General features: G+C 39.7%; 1 long non-coding RNA gene across 8 annotated transcripts in view; it reads left to right on the top strand.

The window, feature by feature from the left end:
* LOC118540289 (uncharacterized) overlaps positions 1-26,734 on the top strand; it is a 55,896-nt gene that overhangs the window by 20,744 nt on the left and 8,418 nt on the right. For 3 of the 8 annotated variants that reach the window (XR_013443257.1, XR_013443258.1, XR_013443259.1), the window contains one exon: positions 16,048-19,702. This is a non-coding gene — a long non-coding RNA (uncharacterized LOC118540289). Of the gene's footprint in view, positions 1-13,474; positions 13,687-16,047; positions 19,703-21,302; positions 22,704-26,734 lie in introns of those variants that run through there. The other 5 variants (XR_013443263.1, XR_013443261.1, XR_013443260.1 and 2 more) reach the window with 5 other exon arrangements.

Genomic DNA, 26,734 nt, shown 5'->3' with positions numbered 1-26,734 from the left:
GTAACAGATGATGTTATATTGGGGCGCCTGGGTGGCTCAGTCAGTTAAGCGTCCGACCCTTGATTTCAGCTCAGATCATGATCTCGGGGTTGTGAGATCGAGCCCGGCAACGCGACAGGCCCCACGTTCAGCATGGAGTCCCCTTGTCCCTCTCCCTCTGCTCCTCTCCCTGCTTATGCTCTCTCTTTCTCTAAAATAATAAGTAAAATCTTAAAAAAAAAAAAAAAAAGAAATATATATTTAGTCAGATGACCAAAATATATTTTTCAGATATATTTGATCTTCATTCATAGTTACTGAAAATGCCCCAGAGCATAAAGGTGAAATGGGTATCTTATTATTAATGAAGGCAACTTTTGGACCCTACCCAAGTGTGGAGGCTAGTTGCCAGGAGGACCAACCCTGAGATTAGAGGGTTGGAACTTCCGGTCTCATCCCCTGACCTCCAGGGTGGGGAGGGGGCTGGAGATTGAATCAGCCAATGGCTAGTAACAATCATGATTCTCCAATGAAGCCTCTGTAAAGACCCAAGACAACTAGATGTGGAGAGCTTCCAGGCTGGTGAACATGTGTAGGTATGGGGAGAGTGGCACACTTGGAGAGGGCAGGGCAGCTTCGCACCCATTCCCCATACCTTGCCCTGTGTATCTCTTCATCGGACTGTTGATTCGTGTATTTTATCATATCCTTTAAGAAACTGGTAAACATAAGTGTTTCCCTGAGTCCTGTGAGCTTCTCTAGCAAATGACAAGAACCTAAGGAGAAGGTTGTTGGAACCTCAAATCTGAAGCTGATTGGTCAGAAGCATAGGTAACAGCCTGAGGTTTGAGACTGGCATCTAAAGTGGGGGTGGGGGAGGGGGCAGTCTTGTAGGATTGAATCTGATGCTATCTCCAGGTAGAAGTGTCAGAGTTGAGTTGAATTCATGGACATACTGCTGGTGTCCAAGAATTGTTTGGTATTATGTGTGTGGGGGGAACATTCCCACAAAGTTAGAATTGAGTCCAGGAATCCTAAAAGAGATGGTAACTAGATCTATCATGGTGATCATTTTGTAATGTATATAAATGTTGAGTCACTATGTTATAACTGGAAACGAATATAATATTGTAAGTCAACTATCCTTCAACTAGAAAAATTGGAAGAATTAAAAAAAAAAAGGAAAAATTAGCTCCATTCAAGGTATATTATAATACTGGTTATGTGTAGTTATTTCCGAAGAGAAAAACTCAGTTTAACTATCAAGGGAATTATACCAATATCCATTAACCACAAATGTATATCTTGAATAGTTTTTGAATATCAGTAGAAATTCAAAACTATATTGAAGTTTTAATAATTAATCAGAAATATGCAATGTTAATGAATCCCAATATATTCTGTATGACTTGTTATACATAGCAGGGGCATAGAAAAGCACACATCACACTATGTAAATGAGACCATAGAGTTGGGAAAAAACCCAGTACTCATTGAGGTCACACCTTCCCCATTTTAATTTTAAGTGGGTTTGCATCATATTATTGAAAGCGAAGTAAAACTAAACATTCGAATTGGTCACAAAGTAGTGTTAGTGGCATACTCTACTTACTAGAAAATGTTTTCAAAGTAATATTATTAATGATGATATTCTTCAATTTTATATATCTGTTATCTAAAATAATAATTTTAGTGGCCCCTGGGTGGCTCAGTCCTTAAGCGTCTGCCTTTGGGCTCAGGTCATGATCCCGGGGTCCTGGGATAGAGCCCCGCATCGGGCTCCCTGCTCCGCGGGGAGCCTGCTTCTCCCTCTCCCTCTGCCTGCCGCTCCCCCTGCTTGTGCTCTCTCTCTCTCTCTCTGTCAAATAAATAAATAAAACCTTTAAAAATAAATAAATAAATAAAATAATTTTAAAACTCCTACAGTAATAGAAGAATATGCAAGAACTGTTTACTCTAGCAAAAGATACTGTTTTTGTGAAGAATGTAGTTTTAACAATGACACAAGTAGTTTCATTTATCAAAATATTTTTGAAAGATACATGTCCAGATATTAACCATTTTATATTATATATTTCTCCATTCACTCAAAACATTCTTTTTCAAGAAATATAAAAACTAGTTATTGCCCCTGCCCCAGTGGAATTTGGATTCAGTAATTCTAGAATTTTAGCTCTATCCATCATGGGCATTCATCTTTTTTCATGCAATCTTGGAACAGTTACTGGCCTGAGAAAGTACTGATTTGGGATTGAGATGTAATATTTAAAAGTTTTGTCACAATGGTAACATCTGGTTTAGTCTCTGCCATCTCACCTTAGTGAGCAAGTGCCTATGATATGTTATCTATTTAAATAACATGTTCAACCACTGTTTATAGAATACACACAGGGTTATAGGAAAGGTTAAAGCACTTTTCCAGATAAGAAAAGCCAAACAAGAATTTCTTGGTCAGATTGTATCCTTGATCGAATTCACCAGATCACAGTCAACAGATAATCGACTTGATGATTTAACAGGCACAGAAAGAAAGAAAAGACTTTTCTTCTGTTTGTATCTATTCGTTTTAATTAGTTTTTGGTTATTGGGTTGCTGTAGGAAGTTTTAAGAACTTGTTATTGCTAATTAAGTTTTAAAGACATAAACATACACAGTGATTGTGCCAACAAGGGGGAAAGGTTTATTTTGCATACCTTAAAGACTGGACTTCCTATACAATCAGAAATTTCTTGCAATTTTTAGATGACTGATTAATATGCAGGTTGCTAAACCATAACAGCACAGCGAGTAGATAAAACACATTCAGTTCAGGAGTGAGGCACTAGGATTTCAAGATGCTTATGGAAGGATTATTAAATTCACAGAAGGACTCTCCATTTTGAAAATGCTTGTTTTTACTAATAACTGTGACTTGAAGTGACTCTATGTGCCAGGTCCACAATTTAATCTCTAATTAATCTCCACGATTTTATGAGGAGGTTGTTCACACATGAGGAAAATGAGTTAAAAAGCTAATGACATTTGTCTAGGGTCACACAACCAGTAAACGACAGTGTCATTCTTCCCACAGGAGCACCTAAGAGCTGGATTTTCTTAAAACAATTATTTTCCCACAGTTTCAAGGGGCGATTACACAAAGTTAAAACCGTAAAAATCTGGAAACTCCAGGAGCTGGAGAATCTCTTGGTTCAAAGCCTGATGTTGAGCCTAGTGCTGAGAACCTAAGACCAAAATAACTCATGGCTTTATATCTGGCATCTCCAGCCGCAGGAGCCCCTGTACCTGAAATGCCCTGATGGTATGCAATCCAGCCACACGCTGGAGAGCTTTCCGTAGATGTTCCCTCTGTGCTGCTTAAATTCCAGAGCTAACCCTCCTATGCCCGATTCCCTCTTTAGTTGTCAACTTAACCTCTGCTAAGGTTTCAGCTGATATTTTGAGGTGCTGGTTATTATTAGCTCACGAGTTCATTCACGCATCCAGAAGGTCTAGAAACTAGATAAGCTTTTGATGCATCTCCAATGTCAACCACTGTACCGGACGCATAGTAGAATGTATTGAATGGATAAATAAAGGAACAAATAGGTGAATGAATGAAAGTTTGTCACAAGGACAAGGGAAGATATTTGGGATTCACTCTCAGTTTAGCATGGCGACCAAGCCTAGAGAGAGAAGCACCGTCTCTACTGCACTGTTGCTCTCCATCTCTTCTGGTCATTTGCTCATTTTTTTCTGATGGAACTCTAAGATGCGAACACTCAATTAGATCAGCATATCTCTTCTAATCAGGGGTGGGCTGGAAAATGCTGAACAACTGCTGGGGGCTGTAGGGAAGGTAGTAAAAAGCATAACAAGACTCGGTACAGACTGCTGTAGACACCCAAGACGATTTAAGAGCCTAAAATTGTAGAATTAAAAGATCTTTCTAACTTATCTAATCCAATGCTTTCTCTGGTTTACAAGGAATACCTGAAATCCAGCCAGAAGCATCTCCTTAAGGTTGTAGAGTTAGTGGACCAGAAACCAGATGACACACTCCTCACCCTTTGGGTGGTTCCAACACATTGGTCCACGGATACTGCTCATCTTTCCACAGCATATCAAAAAAAGAAAACAAGTGTGTTCACTTTAGTATTTTCACTTATTTAGCACTTCTCTCCCTCATAAATAACATAATATTGAGATGACTCAATCTCTTCACTTTGGAGAACATTCTAATTCCATCCCATCAGGTAGCATGCTTATCATTATTCTTCTAATTAAAGTAAATACTAGGTCTGAGATGAAAATCAATTGCCACGATGGAAAAGGAATCAAAATCTGCCAGTATCTGGTAACACTAGGAGCTAGAGCTTCCTTGACATTAAGTAATCTAAGGATAAGCCCCTCCCCCACCACCATGATATTTTTCAAGACTCTAAGGCAGTTTTTATGCCTTTACCAGAGAAAGAAAGGGTCAGAATCTACCTATCAAAGTAGCTAGGAGAGTTCCAAAAGTTCTCTTCCCTGGCAGTCATTTACAGATTTAGGAAAGAAACCCAGGTACTCACTTTTGCTATCTCTGTCAACATTCCTTCTGGTCAAAAGCACATCTAGTTATTCAAAAAGAACAGATTCCTGAAGTCCAAGAGATCTGAATTCAAGATCTAGCTCTGCCTTCTTTGGGCTGAGACACTTGACATCTCTGGACCTCCATACCCATCTGTAGAGTGGAAAAGATATGAATATTCCTTACTTTTCAGTATTATGGAAATCAAAAGTGCTGATGCATGAGAAAAGATAAATAAGTAAATACACTGCATTATTATTTACCAATATGTCTTCCAGAGAGGAAAATAATGTGTTTAAAATAGACTAGCCTTTAGAGAATAAGTCAAGATTGTTTTGTTGGTAATTGGCTTGTGCAATACACTACTTTCCAATTTTGAGAATTGATTACAGAGAAGAAAAGGAAGATACCATGTATCTGTCTGAACTGAAGATCACCTTCAGATCAGTTCACTCTCCATTTGCCAAATTCAGGCAAATAGTAACTACCTCGGAAGTTTTAAAATTTCACAAAAATCCTACAAAAATAGGCTTATGAGAAATGGCATTGTTTTTAACGATGTGATTAATTTATTACTTTCTCCACAATTATTATGCTTTTGGGTTTAAAAAAGTCAGAGAAAACAGTGAAGAAAAAAATACATAAGGCTGCATAAATATGTGTAGGCTATGGCTCAGGTTCCTCTGTGATCTCCTCTCCCCTGGACTCGTTGTCACTTACGTGAAAGAGCCGAAACCCCTGGATTTCCCTGTCTCAGCCACTATAATTCTGTGGCTGTTTGCAGATCAGCTTTTCACGGCTTATTCACATTTCTTCACACAGGGTAATAAGGCCGTGAACGAGTATTATTTTTAATTGAAGAGTTGGCTCTCAAAACAATATTGAATTCAATGGCTATTGAGTATTTGAAGAAGGACAATGATCTTCTCAAAGTTTCAGTAACAGTACTCGTTCCATGGAACTACATTTTCCACTTGGAAGTATGTCTCAGTTTGGGCAGGGGATCTTATTGTGCGAGGGTGTTTATTTTACTGCAGAAAAAGACATCTTTCACTTGGAAAGTGTTCACCTTTTTCCTGAAGCGAGCTAAATTCGGTAACACGTGGTAAAAATAAATAAGTTCATTATGTCGAGCTTCAGGTGTATGGATGCTGTCTAATAAGACTTTAATCACTGTGGATTTTAATGGCCTGTCCTTATTTTTTTCCGCTCTGGGACTTACCTGCCAAAGTGCCTAGCTGAGAAGTATCCCATCTAAATTTTAATGAATATCGGGCGCCTGGGTGGCTCAGTTGGTTAAGCGACTGCCTTCGGCTCAGGTCATGATCCTGGAGTCCCGGGATCGAGTCCCGCATCAGGCTCCCTGCTCAGCGGGGGGTCTGCTCCTCCCTCTGACCCTCCCCCCTCTCATGTGCTCTCTCTCTCATTCTCTCTCTCTCAAATAAATAAATAAAATCTTTAAAAAAAAAAAAAATTAATGAATATCAATGCTGACTAGTCTCTGTTAAAAAAAAAAAAAAAAAAAGATATTTTTCTTTTTACCAAATGGAAGAATTGCATAAACCATGGTGACAAATGCTGTGGGAGGTGCCTTTCCCCATCTGTGTCCCTGCTACCCTTCCTGGGTTGCATTCAGTCATCGGGAGATAAGCCCTCCTCAGTCCTGGGTTGGGGTGGGGATGGAGGCTGAACCTCCACTGGTCACTCCACCAGGGGCTGGTCAAACACCAGCCAGTGACAGGAAAGGAGAGATCTATGGGGGACTCATTCTAAAGTAGGATGCCAGAAGGAATGTGCTCTTCACTGCTCATCCAGCCTCTGGATACTTTCGTGCGAGCACATGATGTTTGTAGCTGCTGCAGCCACCTTGTGACCATGGGGAATGGCAGGAGGTGGCCCAAAGCTGTGAGGAAGACAGAGCAGAAAGATGAAATCATTTCCCTCCACGATGTCTTAAGCCTCTGACTTAATGACCTGGGGGAACACCCTCCCTCCAGACTGCTTGCTATGGAACTTTCCCCTGAACTTTTGAGCTGAGTGTTCTGTTACTATCAGACAACACTATCACCACTGACACTTTATATAACTAACAATCCATTAGTTAATTTTTTTAAAAAACTTATTTATTGGGCGCCTGGGTGGCTCAGTTGGTTAAGCAACTGCCTTCGGCTCAGGTCATGATCCTGGAGTCCCGGGATCGAGTCCCGCATCGGGCTCCCTGCTCGGCAGGGAGTCTGCTTCTCCCTCTGACCCTCCTCCCTCTCATGCTCTCTGTCTCTCATTCTCTCTCTCTCAAATAAATAAATAAAATCTTTAAAAAAAAAAAAACTTATTTATTTATTTGAGAGAGAGAGAGATTTCAGGGGGTAGGGAGGAGGGGCAGGGGGAAAGAGAGAATCTCAAGCAGACTCTTCACGGAGCATGGAGCCTGATGCGGGGCTCGATCCCATGGCCCTGAGATCACGACCACGAAATGACAACCTGAGCCAAAACCAAGAGTTTGGAACTTAATGGCCTTTGCCACCCAGGCACCCCAACAATTGATTACTTAACTGATTGTTTTTTGGAGTTGAATACCAGAATGCTCAGAGCTTAACTTAATAAATCATTACCCTGTCCTGGTCTTAGTTCTAACAGGACATCAAACTAATTTTAATGGGTGTGATTTTTTTCCCCCTCAATCCAGTGTAGACAGACATATAACAAGAGCCTTCACCAAAAAGATATGGAGAAGTAGAATAGATTTTTCCTTCTCCAGTCTGCCTGCCCCTTGCCTCCAAACTCTTCAGGTCTTTATAGACACCTTGGGTACCTGGAGTGCTCTGACAACAAATTCCCATGTACATTTTAAGACTTATTCTCAGGGCACCTGGGTGGCTCACTCGTTAAGCGTCTGCCTTCAGCTCAGGTCATGATCCCAGGGTCCTGGGATGGAGCCCTGCGTCGGGCTCTCTGCTCAGCGGGAAGCCTGCTTCTCCCTCTCCCATTTCCCCTGCTTGTGTTCCCTCTCTCACTATGTCTCTCGCTGTCAAATAAATAAATACAACCTTTAAAAAAAAACCCTGAGTCAAATACTAGCTCCAAAGCACACTAGCAGCAAGTAATGGGCAAAACCACTTAATGCCTTTCAACCACAATCCCATTTAAGTCAGGTGGCAATGGAAAGGAAATGTAGGCAGAGGAAACCAAATCGCAGAATCTTCCATTCCCATTGTCCATAAAAAGTGAGTGGAAGAAATAGTTTGAAAGAAAAAGGTAAAACACATCTGCAATGATCAAAAAGCGTGACTTCATGACAAGAGGTGGCCGTTTAGTTAATAAGCAAATCCCGGTGAAACTCCCAGCAGATTCATCAGGAGTCAGTAGAATTCCATGGATATATCTCAAATACGGAGAAATATATTTTAGGGATATCTTTATCTTTCTTCTGCTGTATGTGTGTGTGTGTGTGGGGGGGGGTGTTGGGAGGATTTAATATAATAATAAAATGGTAGCGGGGAAGGAGGGCCCTGCTTCCTGCCCAAAGCAGAGGCTATAGGGTGTAGGGCTGGCTCGGGAACCACCTGAATCCTGGGGTCGTCTCCCCAAGGGCACAGCATCCATCTTGCTTTCTCTCTCTGGGTTAAAGGAACAATTGGATAGGGCAGTTAGCAAAGTCTGAAAAGAGAAAGTAAAACTCTGTAGATTCAGTTTGTAAACCAGTCCACTTGGCCATCTTAAAGAACTCCAACTTATTAGGAAATAAAATGGAATCTGGGTTAAAAATCTCTTTGAAGGGTGTGTTCAATAAATGAATGAAGGCATAGTACCATTCCTATTCGAACATCTAGAGCCATTTTCAACAACTGCTCTTTCATTAGAATAAGCAAGAAATTATTTTTTTATTCATTACAGCTTTATTAATTATGTCAACAACAGAAGCATCACTACTCAGTGGTAAGATTTTATTACAAGGGAAGGGTGACAGTGCACACTGCATACTTTCCAAAGGTGTGCCTTTGTTAGAAAAAACTAGCTAGGGTGTGGTAGAGCCCACAGTCCATGTGAAGTTACAGGCTTATAAAAACAAAAGCATTAGAGTACGCTTCATTCACAAACAATGGAAAACTCACAAATTCGTGCGTTACTCACTGATGTTCAGATTAGAGCCAGAAACAAACAAAAAATAGTCTTATTGAGAATTTTGAAGTAATTCTTTTTTAAAAGCCTTTTTTTTTTTTTTTTTCTGTTTTAACAATGATGTATTTCTTTACACAAATTTGTAGAGCATTGCAATGCAAGGCAAAACATTGGTTGGGCTTGAAGGAATATGGAATTCCAAATAATACTATTGCTAGATTTGTGTAAAGACCAGTAATTAACAGTGAATATCAACAAATGACATTGTTTGTTAACTTGGGCACACAGGAAAACTTAATGCACTCTGGCTCAGAATTGTAAGAGGGGCTGCCCTATTTACCTTTCCCATATTCAGAAACAAAAAATCTAACCTTGATTTAACTGTGGTTACAAATAAAATACTTGGTGCTTTATTTCTTTGTTTACTCAAAATTATTTTTCTCAAAATGTAGTTACAGTGGTGCATAAAGCAAAGTCTACAGCATAATATTCACTCCCTTTTACCCTAGCAAAGAATTAACAACAAAAAAAAAAAGACTATCACAGGAATTTCTGACAATGTTTTGGGAAAAAAGTGTGACATTTTTTGAGTAGCAATGGAATGTTTTTTTAGTGGGTAGAAACAGTAACTGCAGACACTCAGAAACATAATACTTTATTTTTTTTATTTAATGGAAAAATACTTTTCAAATGTATTGCAGTTTATCTATAGAAAAAAATCAGGGGCGCCTGGGTGGCTCAGTCGTTAAGCGTCTGCCTTCGGCTCAGGTCATGATCTCAGGGTCCTGGGATCGAGCCCCACATCGGGCTCCCTGCTCGGCGGGAAGCCTGCTTCTCCCTCTCCCACTCCCCCTGCTTGTGTTCCCTCTCTCGCTGTGCCTCTCTCTGTCAAATAAATAAATAAAATCTTTAAAAAAAAAAAAAAAAGAAAAAAGAAAAAAAATCAGTTTGTAGAAAAGTGAAATCATTGGCTGGCTAGGTTTCGGAATCATAAAATTCAGACAAAAACTTAAGGAATTTTATTTACATGGAGAATGGATTTAAAACTCTAACATAAAAAAATATTTTTTTAAAAATAGTCATTTTGTTAAGGTGGTCAGGTAATGGGCGCCTGGGTGGCTCAGTTGGTTAAGCGACTGCCTTCGGCTCAGGTCATGATCCTGGAGTCCCGGGATCGAGTCCCGCATCGGGCTCCCTGCTCAGCAGGGAGTCTGCTTCTCCCTCTGACCCTCCTCCTTCTCATGCTCTCTGTCTCTCATTCTCTCTCTCGCAAATAAATAAAATCTTAAAAAAAAGGTGGTCAGGTAATTAGGGTTTTTGTTTTTACAAATATAATGATATACATAGGGAAATATAGATACCAAAAAAACCCAATTTATATCAATGGTTTTCCATATCTATCTTTTCAGTATGGGAAAACATTTAAAACAGAATCAGTTACTCAACTTAAAACTGTAAGGCATCATCTGCGTTGCTTAGGACCACAGGTGGATTGCTGACATGATGGTCAGTACCCATCAGATGTCCATGGCACTTTATAAAACAAGTACTCAGACATTTTTATTCCAAAAATGCATTCAATGAAAATAAAAACACGCACATGAATTCCTAGTTTACCATTTCCTTTTTGCAGCACCCGCCTTACCATAACGTCACACAGGAAGACTGCTACAGAATTCTTTTCATCAGGCCATGCAGCCTTTGCTATAATTAGTATCATAGCCAATGGTCCAGTATTCTGATGAGAGTGGAACACAGAAATCAGATAATGGCGAGTGGTTCCAAGGCTAGCTGGACATGTAGAGCGCCTTGAGAGCTGTTTTTGAAAATCGTTATAAAGCCAAGAAAAGTATGGAATTGTAAGAATCAAAAATAAGCCCCCGTTTCTTTCCTTTTCCCCACAAACCATTTCCTAGAGATAAGCACTGTCAACAGTCCAGTGTAAATCTTTCCAGATATCATGTGTGCCTATAGAAGCATGTAGGAGGTATGTGGAAATAGAATGTATGCACACCCGTTTTTAGATAACTCTAATCTTATTATGCATATCACTGTTCTGCAGCTCTTTTTTTTTTTTTTTTTCAACATTTGTTTCCTCACTTAATCTGTGGCAGAGACTAGAGGTTTATTCAGTAAAGACGCCGAGGGGTTCCAGACCACGGATTTCTAACACAGCCAAAGCATCTCAGGCACAGTCTTGGTACTGGCCGTTAAATACACCATGGTTTTACACAATGAAAAGTCGGAAAGACATAACCGATGGTCTCAACAACAAGGGTAAAAATCAATAGTTCTCTAGGACTACTATTACAGTTACTCAAGATTATATACAGACAAGGCTATTTATATTTTATAGATGAAGAAATTTGGCAAAACTCAACTAATTTGAATAATCACTTTCACAGTTATCAAAAACATATTTAAAACCATACTCATGGTAATGAAGGAAAGCTTTGTAACAATAGAGAATTGTGGGGACGCCTGGGTGGCTCAGTCGTTAAGCGTCTGCCTTCAGCTCAGGTCATGATCCCAGGGTCCTGGGATAGAGCCCAGCATCGGGCTCCCTGCTCCGCGGGAAGCCTGCTTCTCTCTCCCACTCCCCCTGCTTGTGTTCCCTCTCTCGCTGTGTCTCTCTCTGTCAAATAAATAAATAAAATCTTTACAAAAAAAAAAAAAAGTAGAGAATTGTGTAGTTGTTCTCACTTTGTATGTAGTTGTGTATATGCATATATTCAGGGTTGCCAGATTTAGCAAACAAGAACATAGAGCACACGATTAAATTTGAATTTCAGATAAACAAATGAATATTTTTAGTATAAATGTGTCTGTAATATTGTGTATGTTCTTGCGTATTTAATTATTATTTCATGTTTTCCTGAAATTCAAATGTAATGGTGCCTCCTATCTTTTATCTGGCAACCTGGTTGCAAGCCTGCTGGTAAAATCAGTTAACATCCAAGCAACGGCTACTTTTTACTTCAGTGCATTTATGAAAATCACATCAGAGAACTGTAAAATAAAGATCATTTCAATCTTGCTAACCATAAGCTTCTACTTAAACAGAGATCACCATTTGTATTATCAAATACCACTGTACACTGGTCAATTAAAATGCAAATTGAGGCTACTTGTCCTGATGAACATACTTCAGAGATGAATAAAACTCATGAATAACTGATTAATGGTGAAAAATGATATATGGGTTTTAATGGCACTGTTAGATAAGTTAATCAGTGGAGTTGGAAACAGGAAAAGGAACAAATGGCTGTATAATTATAAGATGCTCTATGGATTATACAGCAAGACGTCTCCTTAAGGAAATCTGGTACACAGGACTATTTCGAGGAAGTAGTGGGGCACGCGTAATCACATTACATGCTTCCTTCTCTACCTAACCAGCAATTTTGTCCAGCTGGGATCTAGTTAAATAAATTTCAAAGTCTCCCTTGAGGAAAAAGAAAAGCCCCAAAAAGGCAGAGGCAGAGTAGTTTCCGCTTTTGCGTCAGAAATTGGGAGAGAGAGTGTAGAGTGTGTATGCCTATCAATTTAGCAATAACCAATGGGGAGAAGAGGTGGCAGGGGTGGGGGGGGGGGGATGGAATAAACCTCTTTATTTTCTCCTGTACTTGTCCCACAGTGGGCCCCTCGAGACAAAGCACCGATGCCGTCTATGGCCTAAGGACGGCTTCAAGCATAAAACGAAGAAACTCTAAAATATGGACAGCCATCACTTAGAACTGAGATGTCCGAGTTTCAGGAGGTATAGATTTTAGGGAGCAGGGGGGAAGTCATTTGGTACTTAAAAAAATTACAGATATATCTTGACTATAAACAACGTGCGTAAGAATCATCTCAAGATGTTTCCATGCATCCATTTGTGAAATGCACCTGTTCTGTGGCTTTTTGATGTTGTCTTCTAATCACCTCCCCCTTCACTCTGACATCCTGGCCTCAGATGTGGCCCGCACAGGGCAGCCCTTAGCTGGGGCCTGTCCTTTTGAGCCCAGATACACTTCCCACACCTCCCTTCTAATTCACCACCAACACTATTGAGAACCTAGAGCAGGCCCTCATTCCTGGGTTTTCACTCTTCTCTGTTCATTTGGCTCTGGCCTGTAGCTCTATGGGAGTCAAGTGAATTATGTGAAAGTTTTGTTCTGAGTAAAAATTAGAATGTAACAATCTGTCTCCTAATTTTGACATAATGGTCATCAATTTCCAAGTTGGGGAGATAATCTTACATTTAAACTTCATGGGTTTACGGGGTGCCTGGATGGCTCAGTCGGTTAAGTCGGTTAAGCCTTCTGGTTTCGGCTCAGGTCATGATCTCAGGGTTGTGGGATAGAGCCCTGCATCGGGATCCGAGCACAATGTGTAGTCTGCTTGAGATTCTCTTTCTCTCTCTCTTCCTCTGCCCCTCCTCCGACTTATGTTCACTTGCTTTCTCTCTCTCTCTTTCTCTCTCTCTCTCAAATAAATAAATAAAATCATTTTTTAAAAAATAAAATAAAGGTCATGGGTTTATGTAAATAATATCCACTTTCTTCCCATCAACAGAGAAAAAAGATTTAACAATTTGAAGGCAAGCCAAAATATAGAAAATGCAAAACTCTCTGAGTGGTGACGAACTGTAATGAAATCATGGGTGACTGGGCTATGATTATCGTTTATTGCACTTGGTTCTAAAACTCAAGTGAGAGTAAAATCAGATTTATGTAATACATGCCACATAACTGATATGTTCCCCTAATGACATTGTCTTTTTTTGCCAGTGCAAGAAGAATCTGTCTTATTAAAATTGTCTTACTGAAATTGTTTTTACTTAAGATCAACTTCTCTGACCGTAGTTTCTCTAACATAATCTCATTGGAAGGGGAGGCAACCAGGAGCCTAGCTGTGGAGGCAGGACTGATTCGCTGTTGCCCAAGAAGACCAAGAGCAGGCACAGACGCTTCCCAATTCTTCTCCGAGAGCTCAGATTTTGCATTTTTTACGCATAGATTTTGTATTTGTTTTGCTTAAAAAAATCATTTCCAAAACCGTTTGCTCATTTTTTCACACTAACACTGTATTCCCCAGAATATAGGTCTCACCTTTACACGTTGTTTTATCATTGCCCGTTGCACATACATAAATCATTTCTTTTTTTTTTTTTTTTTTTTTTTTTTTTTTAAAGATTTTATTTATTTATTTGACAGAGAGACAGAGCGAGAGAGGGAACACAAGCAGGGGGAGTGGGAGAGGGAGAAGCAGGCTTCCCGCCGAGCAGGGAGCCCGATGTGGGACTCGATCCCAGGACCCCAGGATCATGACCTGAGCCGAAGGCAGACGCTTAACGACTGAGCCACCCAGGCGCCCACGTAAATCATTTCTTCACTCCATTGCCTTCCAATACAATTTCCTGAAGCTCATTATTCGATGAAGGGGGCTATATTTTTTAATAACAGGCACTTTAATATCGACTTGAAGTAATTAGTCTTTGTTTTTTCCTTGGTAAACAAAATTGGATGTATCTAACATACAAAATTTACATGGAACTTTCAAATGGGAGTAGACCATAAAAACTGTATTTAACCTGTTATCCCGAGTTCAATAACAGTCCCTTTCGAATGCTCTCATTCGCTTCCCATGTTATTTTATTAATTTTTCAACTACTGTTAACATTTTAAAACATAGATTTGAAAGAACAGTATGATGAACAACCACACTGCACCCATTATGACATTTTAGTTCCATTTCAGCATGCATCTCCAAAAAAGGATATGCTCCTGTACAATCATGATAAACCATTATCATACTAGGAAAATGAGCAATAACTTAATACCCAGTCTGAACCCTCCTACACTGTTGGTGGGAATGCAAGCTGGTGCAGCCACTCTGGAAAACAGTATGGAGGTTCCTCAAAAAGTTGAAAATAGAACTACCGTACGACCTAGCAATTGCACTACTGGGTATTTATCCCAAAGATACAAATGTAGGGGGGCGCCTGGGTGGCTCAGTCGTTAAGCGTCTGCCTTCAGCTCAGGTCATGATCCCAGGATCCTGGGATCGAGCCCCGTATCGGGCTCCCTGCTCGGCAGGAAGCCTGCTTCTCCCTCTCCCTCTCCCACTCCCCCTGCTTGTGTTCCTGCACTCACTCTCTCTCTCTGTCAAATAAATAAATAAAATCTTTAAAAAAAAAAAAAAAGATACAAATGTAGGGATCCGAAGGGGTACATGGACCCTGATGTTTATAGCAGCAATGTCCACAATAGCCAAACTGTGGAAGATGTCCATCGACAGATGAATGGATAAAGAAGATGTGGTGTATATACACACACACACACACACACACACACACACACACACACACACACAATGGAATATTATGCAGCCATCAAAAGGAATGAAATCTTGCCATTTGCAATGACGTGGGTGGAACTGGAGGGTGTTATGCTGAGCGAAATAAGTCAATCAGAGAAAGACATGCATCATATGACCTCACTGATATGAGGAATTCTTAATCTCAGGAAACAAACTGAGTGTTGCTGGAGTGGTGGCGGTGGGAGAGATGGAGTGGCTGGGTGATAGACATTGGGGAGAGTATGTGCTATGGTGAGCGCTGTGAATTGTGTAAGACTGTTGAATCACAGACCTGTACCTCTGAAACAAATAATACATTATATGTTAAAAAAAAAAACAAAAAGAAGAAGATAGCAGGAGGGGAAGAATGAAGGGGGGAATCGGAGAGGGAGACGAACCATGAGAGACTATGGACTCTGAAAAACAAACTGAGGGTTCTAGAGGGGAGGGGGTGGGGTAATGGGTTAGCCTGGTGTTGGGTATTAAAGAGGGCACATTCTGCATGGAACACTGGGTGTTATACGCAAACAATGAATCATGGAACACTACATCAAAAACTAATGATGTAGGGGCGCCTGGGTGGCTCAGTTGTTGAGCGTCTGCCTTCGGCTCGGGTCATGGTCCCAGGGTCCTGGGATTGAGCCCCGCATCGGGCTCCCTGCTCTGCAGGAGGCCTGCTTCTCCCTCTCCCACTCCCCCTGCCTGTGTTCCCTCTCTCGCTGTCTCTCTCTCTCTGTCAAATAAATAAAATCTTTAAAAAAAAAACAAATTAATGATGTAATGTATGGTGATTAACATAACATAATAATAAAAAAATAAATAAAATAAAATAAAATAAAAACTTAATACCCAGTCTATTTTCAAGTTTCCCCAATTTTCTGCCAGTGTTTTTTATAGCTGGCTTTATTTTAGTTTGTGTTTTCAAATAAAATGTAATATTTGTGCTACTTGAAAATGATGTGCTGATCTTGAATGTGAATGTGTAAACATAGATTCCATTTTATTTAAGTGGAAAGGCTTGGTGAGATTCCATTTACATATTTCTGTCTATTTTATAGGTGATGGTTATACTTCGTATCGCATCCCACGAAGAAGTACATAACCTTAGATCATTCTAAGGCATTTCACATTTCCTTCATGTGAGGCAGAGACAGCCAGATCATTCCACGGTGGGTCCTTTTAAACTTTGTGATTAGGAAGTACAATGAGTCATTTATAACTTAGGAAATGTTCTCCTAAAAATCATCAGCTATGCAAAATCACAAAATAAAATACCACAGGGTTTATGGGGAACCGGGGTCAGAGGAACAAATCGCAAAAACTGCATCAGTGACACACCAAAAAAAAAAAAAAAAAAAAAAAGTGAAAATGGCAGCAAATCAGTTTTACACGTGCTAAATGGTTCAGAAATACATAAATACTATACAAATATGGCATTTTCTCCCCCAAAAGACTACAGTTTGCCTGTGGGTTTCAGGAGGATGGGTCAACGAAATCATGCATAAGCAAGTGTTATGCCCAATTTGAGTTACGCTCAAACTGTTCCCTAATACATCAATCACATTGGAGCTAAACTGTGGCTTCAAAACAAGCATTACAACAGAAGGCAGCCTGTGGGTCCATGCTTGGACACCATATGAATATCCTGATTCTCACCAATCCTTCTCTTCCTGGTTACAGCATCCAATGGTCATTCCTGCCTGAGTCAGTGATTTCAATGACAGTTGCAAAGCAGTGATTTTCAAATTCCATCAGTCCTTCTACATTTATAAGCTCACAATCTATGCAACTAGCTCTTCCACTTCTATACAGAGGGTGATCTGTGTTACCTCTTTCCACTACACATGAGTCTAATCCATTTCCTCTCTATCCTTCCAATGTTTTAAAACCATGATTTTAGGTTTTCTCAGTCTTCCTGTCTCCCAGTTACAAATCCCCATTTCTTTATTTCTCATATCACATGCTTTGAAATTCCTTTCCCATGCTGGTCACTATCTTTTGAATAAGCTCCAATTTGCATCCAGTAAATATAATTTTCCAAGTGGGGTCTTACTGAGTAGATTGAGACAATTGCCTTCTTCACTCTGGACGTTATGGTGATAGTGATGCAGCTGAAGGTCGGCATAGCTTTGCTAAGGTCACATCTCACTGTTGGCTCATATTTTCACTAAAATTGCTGAGCTAAATTTCCTCCAACCACACTTGTCTGATTTTTTTTTTAAACTAGGATCAAGAACTTACTGTGTTCAATGCCATTTTAGTAAATTCAACCCAATTGTCCAAATTTTCTATTCAGTTTTATATACTAGCTATAAATCTAAGGGGTTCTATATTTTTATCCAAGTCATTAACAAATTTGATCAGCAAAGGGCTGAGGACAAAGCTTGCCCTAGATTACAATCATGTGACATTTCTTGATTATAATCATTCATCCAGAGTTCAATCTATCAAACTGTCCTTGCCTCGAGCTAACATTTCTCCATTGAATCTTCAAAGATATCACATGAGGACCTTGTCAAATGCTTTGCTGAAGTCCAAATACTCTGGGTCTGCAGGGTGGCCCTTAATGACCCCTTTAGTCACAGTTTTTAAGAAAGAAATAAGGTTAGTGTGATATCACTTGTCATTAGTGAAACCATGCCAAAGCCTCATGATGCTGGTTTCCTTTCCAAGGGCTTCATAAACTACTGAATATCAAGCAACTCATTCATCAAAGTAACAAAAGAAGATGTTTTTAAAAAGTAAATATGGAATACATTTAGGGAGAATTATCTTGAAATTCAGATAAAATATGAAGTTATAATACTTGCTTATTTAAAATTCTTAAAGTTTCTTTCGTGCTTTCTGACCATGAATTAATTTTGTAGAAGCATGAAAATATGATACATGGCAAAAAGTGTGATTAATTTTAAAAGAAAGACTTTCATATTTAGTGTACGTTTAGTGCATAATACAGTGCATATTTTTGATGCATTGTAATAAGTTTAATTTTTATATATTTTTAACATGTCATTATTTTCAAGGGTTTGCAATATTCTAAAGGAAAAAAAAATGTTGAAGTCAGTCCTATTCGTGAAACCTGCTTTTAAAATTTTAACATCATGAGCTTGTAACACCGGCTGTGTGGGCTCATTAAATAACATTACCACATTAACAGCTTTATGCAATGTTTGATAGGTCTATAAATCTATCCAGAGAGAGAAGGAATCAGTCAGTTAACAGGGTCCAACCAAAGGGACCAATCAGTAATTTTGTGGCAGACAATCCTGAAAATAAATTGATGTGTGTTAAAAGTTTAGCATTGCTGTTGTATTCTGGAGTGAAAATTCATGCAGTAAAATTGACATAATGTTACTTCATAAAATTAAACACGAGTGAGAAGAAGTCCAGTGACTATTTTTGTATAGACTTAGAACACTAAAGATGTGTTTCTGGCAATAAATTTTCCTGGACCTAGAACAACACCATCATTGTCTTTGAATTCAAGTAGGAAAATCACTTAGTGCAACACCCAAAATTTCTCTTGTGAGTTAGCACTGTTGAAAACCAACAGACTGAGGTTTAAGGTTGAAATTGTAGAGAAATATAAACATACTCGAACTGATGCACTTAAATGTGTGTTCTGTTTATTTTAAGATGTTAAGATAGTTAAAGAGCTAATATGCATGCTTAAGTTATCGGGAATTGAAAGTGAATATATAAATAACTTTAACTTTATATTAAAGTTGGACTCCAACGCTAGGCATCTAATCCAAGAAAACTAATATGTTTAATATTATCACAGTATGTGAAAGGCTCATTTCAGTGTTAAAAAATAGAAAATACTGGTGCCCCTGTGTGGCTCAGTTGGTTAAGCATCCGACTCTTGATTTTGGCTCAGGCTGTGATCTCAGGGTCGTGAGATCGAGCCCTGTGACAGGCTTTGGGCTGGGCACAGAGACTGCTTAAGACTCTCTCTCCCTCTCCCTCTGCCCCCATAACCGCCCCCCACTCTCTCTCTAAAATAAATAAACAAAACTTAAAAAAAAAAAGAAAATATTGAAGTCCATTTCAGATGGAATAGAAAAATAATCCTATTTTTTAAAGGATAATTTAATTACTTTGTTTTCCTGAAAAGATAATTAATACTTTGCCTTTAATTAATTTGAATTTCACTAGGAATTACGGATCTAAATATTACTTGGTAGTTTTCATCTTCTATTGAAATACTGATTTTTTTCCTTGAAATATCCAATAATTGTCATATTAGGCAAGGAATAAAATTCATAAGACAAATGATTCCTTCCTTTCTTTCCACATTGAAAACAGAAATTATTGTCTGCTTTTTTCAGTGATTTTTAAAAATCTTGGTAATCACTATGATTATTAGTGTTAGTGCTTATTATGCTAACCCATATTTTAGGGAATTACAGAATACGTACTATACAAATGAAATCAACTCGTTAATAGTAAATTATACAAAATACATCTTACTATGGAAGGTTCGATGTTAAGTTCAGATGGCTTTCTTACGAATTTATTTGTTTCTCTCCCTTTCTCTCATCCCATCTAAACAAATTCTATTAATTACAAATTTAGCTCTGGCTCAGGAAATTACTGACCATACTTTTCATCTGTTTGTAGTGAGTTCCCCAGGGCTATGAAATTAGTGGGATAGAACATTGTCCTGGTTCTGTGCCAATTACTTTTAAAATAAACATCTTTGAACTAAAATGAGCATTGTGCCAATTTTTGTATATGATTTAGAAAATGATTTTTAAAATTAGAAGAAAGTCTTGGCTTAATTTCTATAATGGTCTAACATTACCCAAGTCCATTATCCTCTTCAGATTGATGAGTTCCATTGTGGATGACATTTAATTAAATAAGATAATGCATATCTTATTAATATGAATGTTCTTATTTATCTCTTAAGAGGGAGTTCGCATAGTAAAGAAAGTCACATTTTAATGGTTACATTAAATAATATTTTTAGGTTAGGGAATATAAAAAGCTGAAGTGTAACTGGTTTCCAAATATTTATTGTGTTATACACAGTTCGTTTCACAAACTGATATATTAAGATTCAATTTTTTTTTTCTTTCATTCCTTTTTGACATAAATGAAATGTCTTGTGATTCTTAGATATATTGGTCACATTTATCATATTTTTGAACATATAAATGTTCAAAAATAAACTTTTTTTATTTTCTAATATAAAAATATTCAGGTACAATCCACAATATCATATGGTCCATAAAAGCAAAGGCATTCACAGAAAAGAAAATTCTGATATAATTTGTTCTGAATGTTATTACCCAATGTCATATCACATTTTCTATCTGAGATGGATATCAAACAATGAATATACTCTATGCACTAGAGTTGGAACTTTGAAGAATAAATTCCAAAATAAGAAAGAAAATAGGAATGTAGCCACTTCTAAAACATTAAAAAAAAAAAAAAAAAGGATACTAATTAGGACCCTTTGTTTCACACACACACATAAAGGACATGTGTGACATAATAATGAGTTTCAAATATGTAGAAAAGATTCTATAAGGAGAAATGGAAACTTGTCTGTGTTTGCAATGAATGTCACAATCAGAAATGAGCCCATGAGGAAGAGTTGTCACTGGCCCAATAAAAAGTCTTTATCTTTCACTGATAAAACACTGGATAACAGCAGGTTGCTTACTAGAAGTAGTTTAATAGAAGAATAGATAACACCTATTTTCTGACCAATTTAAACATTCATAAACTAAAGAGAAAGAAAGAGAAAGAAAGAACGGCATTAATATGGATAAGCAAAATGCACAGGTCATTTAAAATTTATAAGTTAATGCTTTTTTAAATATTTTCACAAAACCTAATAACTACCATAAAATAGCTTGAGAAATAACAAAAACAGTTAATTTGAATTCTGTTTGAATTTCCAAATCTTAGCCTCTGTGAGGATGCTAATGGCCTCAAAGCAGGCATCCAGATTGACATTAATTAGTTAATTATGTTCTCAAAGAGAATACCATTCCACAGTGTTATTTCTAAGATATTTTAGGAGGTAATGAGGCTCTGAAATCATAGTTGAAATGGCATTAATAAAGAAGAAAGTAAGAAAGTATTTTAACATGTAGGGGAGACAAAAGGGAAGCTAAGTAGGACAGATAAAAGAATGGTGGTATAAATATGCGGGGATTTTACTAGAGATGCAGAACCACTACATATATTCTTTGTTATAGAAATATGGGCATGTTATAAGGATTGACCTTGCACAATCGCAGGAGCTGGTTAGGTGGTCTCTGTAAGGTCTTTCTATCTGCTGTTTGGTCCTCAGTCTGCAAAAAGTGTCAGGGAAGCTGGAACTCAGGAGCGTGAGCTGGAGCCCACAAAGACAGACTGGAACCTGGTAAGCGCCTATCGCTGTACGCTGCTGATGCCATGTCCTTCAGGGGAAGCTGGAGCTTTTCACCTTTGAGCTAAACACACACCTGGCCCAGGCATCAGAGAAGGGAAAAGAGGGTGTGCAATACGGCCCGTACCAACAAGGGGAGCCGGCAGGTAAATGAAACAAAATGGGTGAGCTGTCCCAACACCTGTGCCTCTCCACTGATCTCCTGAGCATCAGAATAATATAACTGCAACTTCACTTCCTTTTTTCAAATGTCTTTGTAGCTCCCCCCCACTCCCCCTCCCCGACTAGAAATACACAGGGACCAGAATTCTGAGGACTGTTGTCCAGCCCAGCCACGTGAGCATACTGCCAGGCCACCAGAGCATGCTTAGGGATTATCCAGAAAATGAAATGACAGCCTGGTTCTAAAATGTATGCTCCAACAAAACTTCTCCAAGCTACAAACCTGAATTGCATCCATTTGCATGCTGTGCAAAAAAGAGGTGCTACATCAGAGTGCTGGCAGAAACAGAAGGCAGACCCAAAGGGTTTAACCAAAAAAAAAAAAAAAAAAAAAAAAAGCTTAAAGAAGAGAGGGTACACAGAGTGGTGAGCAGAGCTAAGGACGCACAAGGGATGATGACAGCCGGGACGCAGCAGCTGCACAGAGCCATTACCACCCACAGTTGCCCGGAGAGGCAAGAGGAGGGAACAGCCCCGGTGGGAGAGGTAGGGGGCTAGAAGCATCTCCTGAAATCTCACTCCAAGGAAGGCAGTCTCTGTCTAAACTGTAGCACCGGGAGGAGGGAGCCAGGGACAAGCATCCTGGCTTCTCTCTGCTCTGGGTCTCCACTCGCAGGCGTTTTCCCAACGGGGCTGGACCTGCCAGGACCCCAGCGGGCGAGGAAGCGGGGTGGATGCTCATGGCGGGCAGCCTCTTAGCACACAGCACAGAACACAGAAGGCTGGAAGATGGATTTCCGGGAAAACAGAGTCAGCGGCAGGCCATCATTCTAAACCAAAATGAGCCTCTTCACAAGCAGTAGATGTTTTTAAACGACTTTTGCAGACCCTACCGAAGACGTTACGAGCCAATAATAGAATCGTGTAAATATTACTAAGGGTGACACATTTCGGGGAAATGCTAAATTACTCAAAAGGTAGATGTCCCTCAGGGTCTTTCTACCTATTATGGTGTGTTTTATTTGCCGTTTAATGTCATGCTCCCTAAGGCACCAGGACACTTGGGGACCAAGTGCAGACCCCGACAGGTGCCCCCCACTCCATTTGGTGTATGTACATCTCACCAACTGCTGGATCCCCTCTTCCGTCCCCAAATCTGTCCACCCCAGCATCAGGCCAGCAAGCCTCACATGCACTGCAGAGAAGTGGATGCAGCATCTCTCCTGCACAGGGGCCCGCTGCTCCTACCCAAGGATGTTGCAGCTTCACTGAGGGACTCCCAAGGAACCTGCAACCAGGGAGGTTTGACAGAGTGAAAGTCAATTGTTAAGGGGCATTTTGGCCATTTCCTCAGGAACGCCCTGGGACAACCCGTGGCCCTATGTAGGAAGAACCTTCTATTTAGATCTATCCTTTTCTGCTTCCTCAACTTTTGTGTGTGTGTGTGGCTGGCCTGTCCTCACCCTATCCAAAAGTTAAGCCTACTTCTCTGTACCACCTAGAAATAAAGACTTACGTACCCCCCAGCCATCTGTTGGGAATAAAATGTTTATCTCGCTGCCACTCAATATTTAGCAGAGACTCAGCCGAGAGATACTCTGTTTACAGTGGGGAACCTGTCGGGAACCCACTGAGTCCTGTGGCAAGGAGAGCTAAGTGCTTGGACTGCTATTGTTGAGTCCACCGTCCCTGTAGAACTGTTTTCAAACACAGCTGAACCTGAAAACAATCAATGACAGAAGGAAATCTGAATCACACTGATGTTTCCTTAATAGCTCCCTAGGTCTTCGGTTGCTTTCTCTTTCCAAGTTAAGTCCTGGAGTTGCCAGATCTTTCCTGAGTTTACGCGCACTCAGCAACATTGTAGAGGAAGGATCTGTTAGAAAACCGTTTCAAAAGCTCTCAGTCAAAATTACTTATTTTTAATAGATGTTGGTTTGCTCTTGGAATGAAGTATACACTATGTGCCGATGGAAAGGTAATATTTAAATTGGTGTTTCTTGATAGGCGCTCATTTATTTCCTTATATAATGAAGACTTGTCTTTTGCCAAGTGCTTTTCCTAAGCTGGTGCACAGCCTCTTCTATTTCTGGGTCTCATTTGAAGTCATACTTTTTCAAGATGACAACCTAGAGGTAATGAAGGGAGAGGGGAAAGATGTGCACAGTTGGCTGACTTAGCATTTATCTTGTGATACTTATTAATAGATAGTTAAAAGTTAACTCTACCTTCCCAGCTCCTCTTGATCAGAAGTTTAGGAATGAGATAACATTGAAAACTAGTTTGCTCCCCGCACTCCCTTTATCATGTAAATATTACATAGCTTCTTCTTGGCAAAATATGGTTACCATGGACATGGCAAGGTGATCATCCTGGTGTCAACAGTAAAGAGAGAACGGGGAAGACGGATGAGACCAAGAACATGCTCAGGGCATGCAGCTTCTTATTATGAGGACATAAGGTTAAGAGATTAAGCAGTTTATATATTTTAAACACTCATAAGTGGATGTTGAATGTTATTTTCTTTTTTTTTTTTTTAAGATTTTATTTATCTATTTGACAGAGAGAGAGACAGGGAGAGAGGTAACACAAGCAGGGGGAGGGGGAGAGGGAGAAGCAGACTTCCCGCCGAGCAGGGAGCCCGATGCAGGGCTTGATCCCAGGACCCTTAGGATCATGACCTGAGCCGAAGGCAGACGCTTAACAACTGAGCCACCCAGGTGCCCCAAATGTTATTTTCTTAAAACGTTAGTACTTCATTAGGTTATTTAAATCAAACCTCCAGTCTATTACAAATTAAATCATAACAAGCCAGGTTAAAATGAATGAAGAAGAGAGGTAAATCAGGGTAAAAGAAAATGTTTCCTTCACAAAAAAATTTTTAGTGAAAAGAGCACTGACGAATCTCTATTATAAAATATTCGATTATTATCGGCTTCTGATTAAGTTCAAATACATGCAGAGGTTTGGTGGTTAAAAAATAATGATCAGTATTCTCTGCTTAATGTTGCTGTGAACCTAAAACTGCTCTAAAAATAAAGTCTATTCAAAATTCTGAAAAATAAAATAAAAGACTAAAAACGTGGACAAAAATACATGGGCACACTCACGTACCTGTTGGCCACCTAGAGGTCCCATTCATCCCCATGCTGAGCATCACAGGTCACTTTCTTTAAGTGGTAGAGGCATAGTGTGTCATGGTTAAGGAGGCATGCTAACCCAGATGATGTGAGTTCAAATCCTGATTTTGTCACTTACAGCTGCATGACACCAGCAAGTTATTTAACCTCTCTGTGCCTTATTTTCCTTATTTGTAAAATGGGGTATATTAGTTCTCTACTACTACATAACAAATCACCCCAAAACTTAGTGATTTAAAACAATAAACACATCATATTATTTCAGTTTCTTTGGGCCAGGAACTCAGAAATAGTTTGGTTGGGTGGGTCTGGTGTGGGGTCTCTTCTGATTTTGAAGGCAAGACATGGGCTGGGCTGCAGGTCCTTTGAAGGGTGATGTGGGGCTAGGGTTTCCAAGATGGCTCACTCATGTGGTGCTTGCTGTCGGCAGGAGGCCTCAGTTCTTGCCCACGTGGGCTTCTTGGTGGGCAGCTTGGATCTCCTCACAAGATGGTGATGATTTAGCAAGACTCTCCCCACCCTGCCTGACTCCACTTAGTAATTTTCCATCCCCTGGCTCCCTTCACTTTGCTTGTGGGCTGTAAATCCTCAGCTGTCTCTACTGTGTTCAGAGGGAAGCCAGTTTCTCTCCGCTGTTACAATAGTCTTGACATGGATCACAAGAAAGTCTCCCTTACTGTCTTAACAAGCATCAGAATACTTTTTTTCTTTAACACCTCTAGGGCAGGGTCCTTTGTAAGTTATCTGGTTCCAGCTCTGTCTACAGGCCCACAGAACCCACAGGCGGCCCCCATACCCTTGGCCACCACACTCCAGGGGTGCCGTGGGTCTTTTGTTCTGTTTTGCTGCTGGGTCTGACAGCTCTAGCATGTCTATATTCTTCAGCGTATTCATGTGTGAACCTGACATCAGGCCCTCAGCAACCCCTACTAAGACCATAGATCAGGCTCTCTGGTTTTCTTGAAGCTTGTCATCATTTGGCTGTAAATGGGGAGGAAACAACTCCTTTTTTCCCTCATTGAAGTACAGGTCACACTGCCTCTTTTCTTTTGTACCCTGAAGCTGGGTAGGTTGGTTAATTCAGGCAAAACAGGTTTGGAGCCACTCCTTTTGCAAGTCTGGCATAGATTAGCGCCTAATGTGAGGGTACTTAGCACCCATTGTTCCCAACCTCTACCAAAACTCAAAGGAACCAAAGGGACATGAAAATGGATCCTGGCGGGAAACCGTTCGCTGAAAACATTTTTACACTTCCTTCAAAGAGAGTGTCTTTTGATCTCAAGTCCTTTGACCGGCCGCTGCTGAGATGTGACTCAGGATAGGAAATTTTACACATACCAATACCAAAGGTATGTTCGTTATTGTTACGCAACAAGATGTTTGCATGACCAATATTTTCCCTTGCCTGCGCACACATCTCCTTTTCAAATAAGTCTGCTGTTAATTGAAAAGAGCAAAATTACTTCTATGTAAATTATTATTAGTGTAAATGCTCTACTAACCATTGACTAGAGGCCTTATGTATTACTACTGACATTCTAAGTATTTGCCTTGGGTTGCTTGCTAGGAGATAGAACACTATTTTTTTTTTTTTTTTACGGTTCCGGTGTCTGCCCCTTGCAGTATTTTCTCTGAGATAAATCCGACTTTCTGCACATTTAAGGTATTCTGTAACCTGTGCCTAGTTTCATTCTCAAGAATATAGCTGAATAGTAAATTCTAAGACAGCTATCCTAAAATTGTTGCCAATACAGTTGGTTTTTAACTTTTGGAGGTGGTCAGTATATGCCACCCCAAGATATGCCACTCTGACATATTGCTAGATGCTTTTGAGCTGAAGGTAATTGGAAAGGGCGGACCAGGAAGAGCTCTTTGCCCTCCTCCTTTCTGCCTCAAAGCAGGGCACATGTTCCCTCTGTGAAGGTGATACACATTTCCATTTGTAGGCTGTTCCTCCCAGGAGGATCAGAGAGGCACTGAGATGAGAGGATAGGAGAGTGAGTCTGTGTAACAAACCTTACTCTCAATTACCGTGCATTTCCTAGTCCCCTT

The sequence above is a fragment of the Halichoerus grypus genome, chromosome 13 (assembly GCF_964656455.1).
Source record: "Halichoerus grypus chromosome 13, mHalGry1.hap1.1, whole genome shotgun sequence".
NCBI classification, from domain to species: domain Eukaryota; kingdom Metazoa; phylum Chordata; class Mammalia; order Carnivora; family Phocidae; genus Halichoerus; species Halichoerus grypus.
Note: the sequence above shows the minus strand (reverse complement) of the source record. Positions and strands in the feature narration are given on the sequence as shown.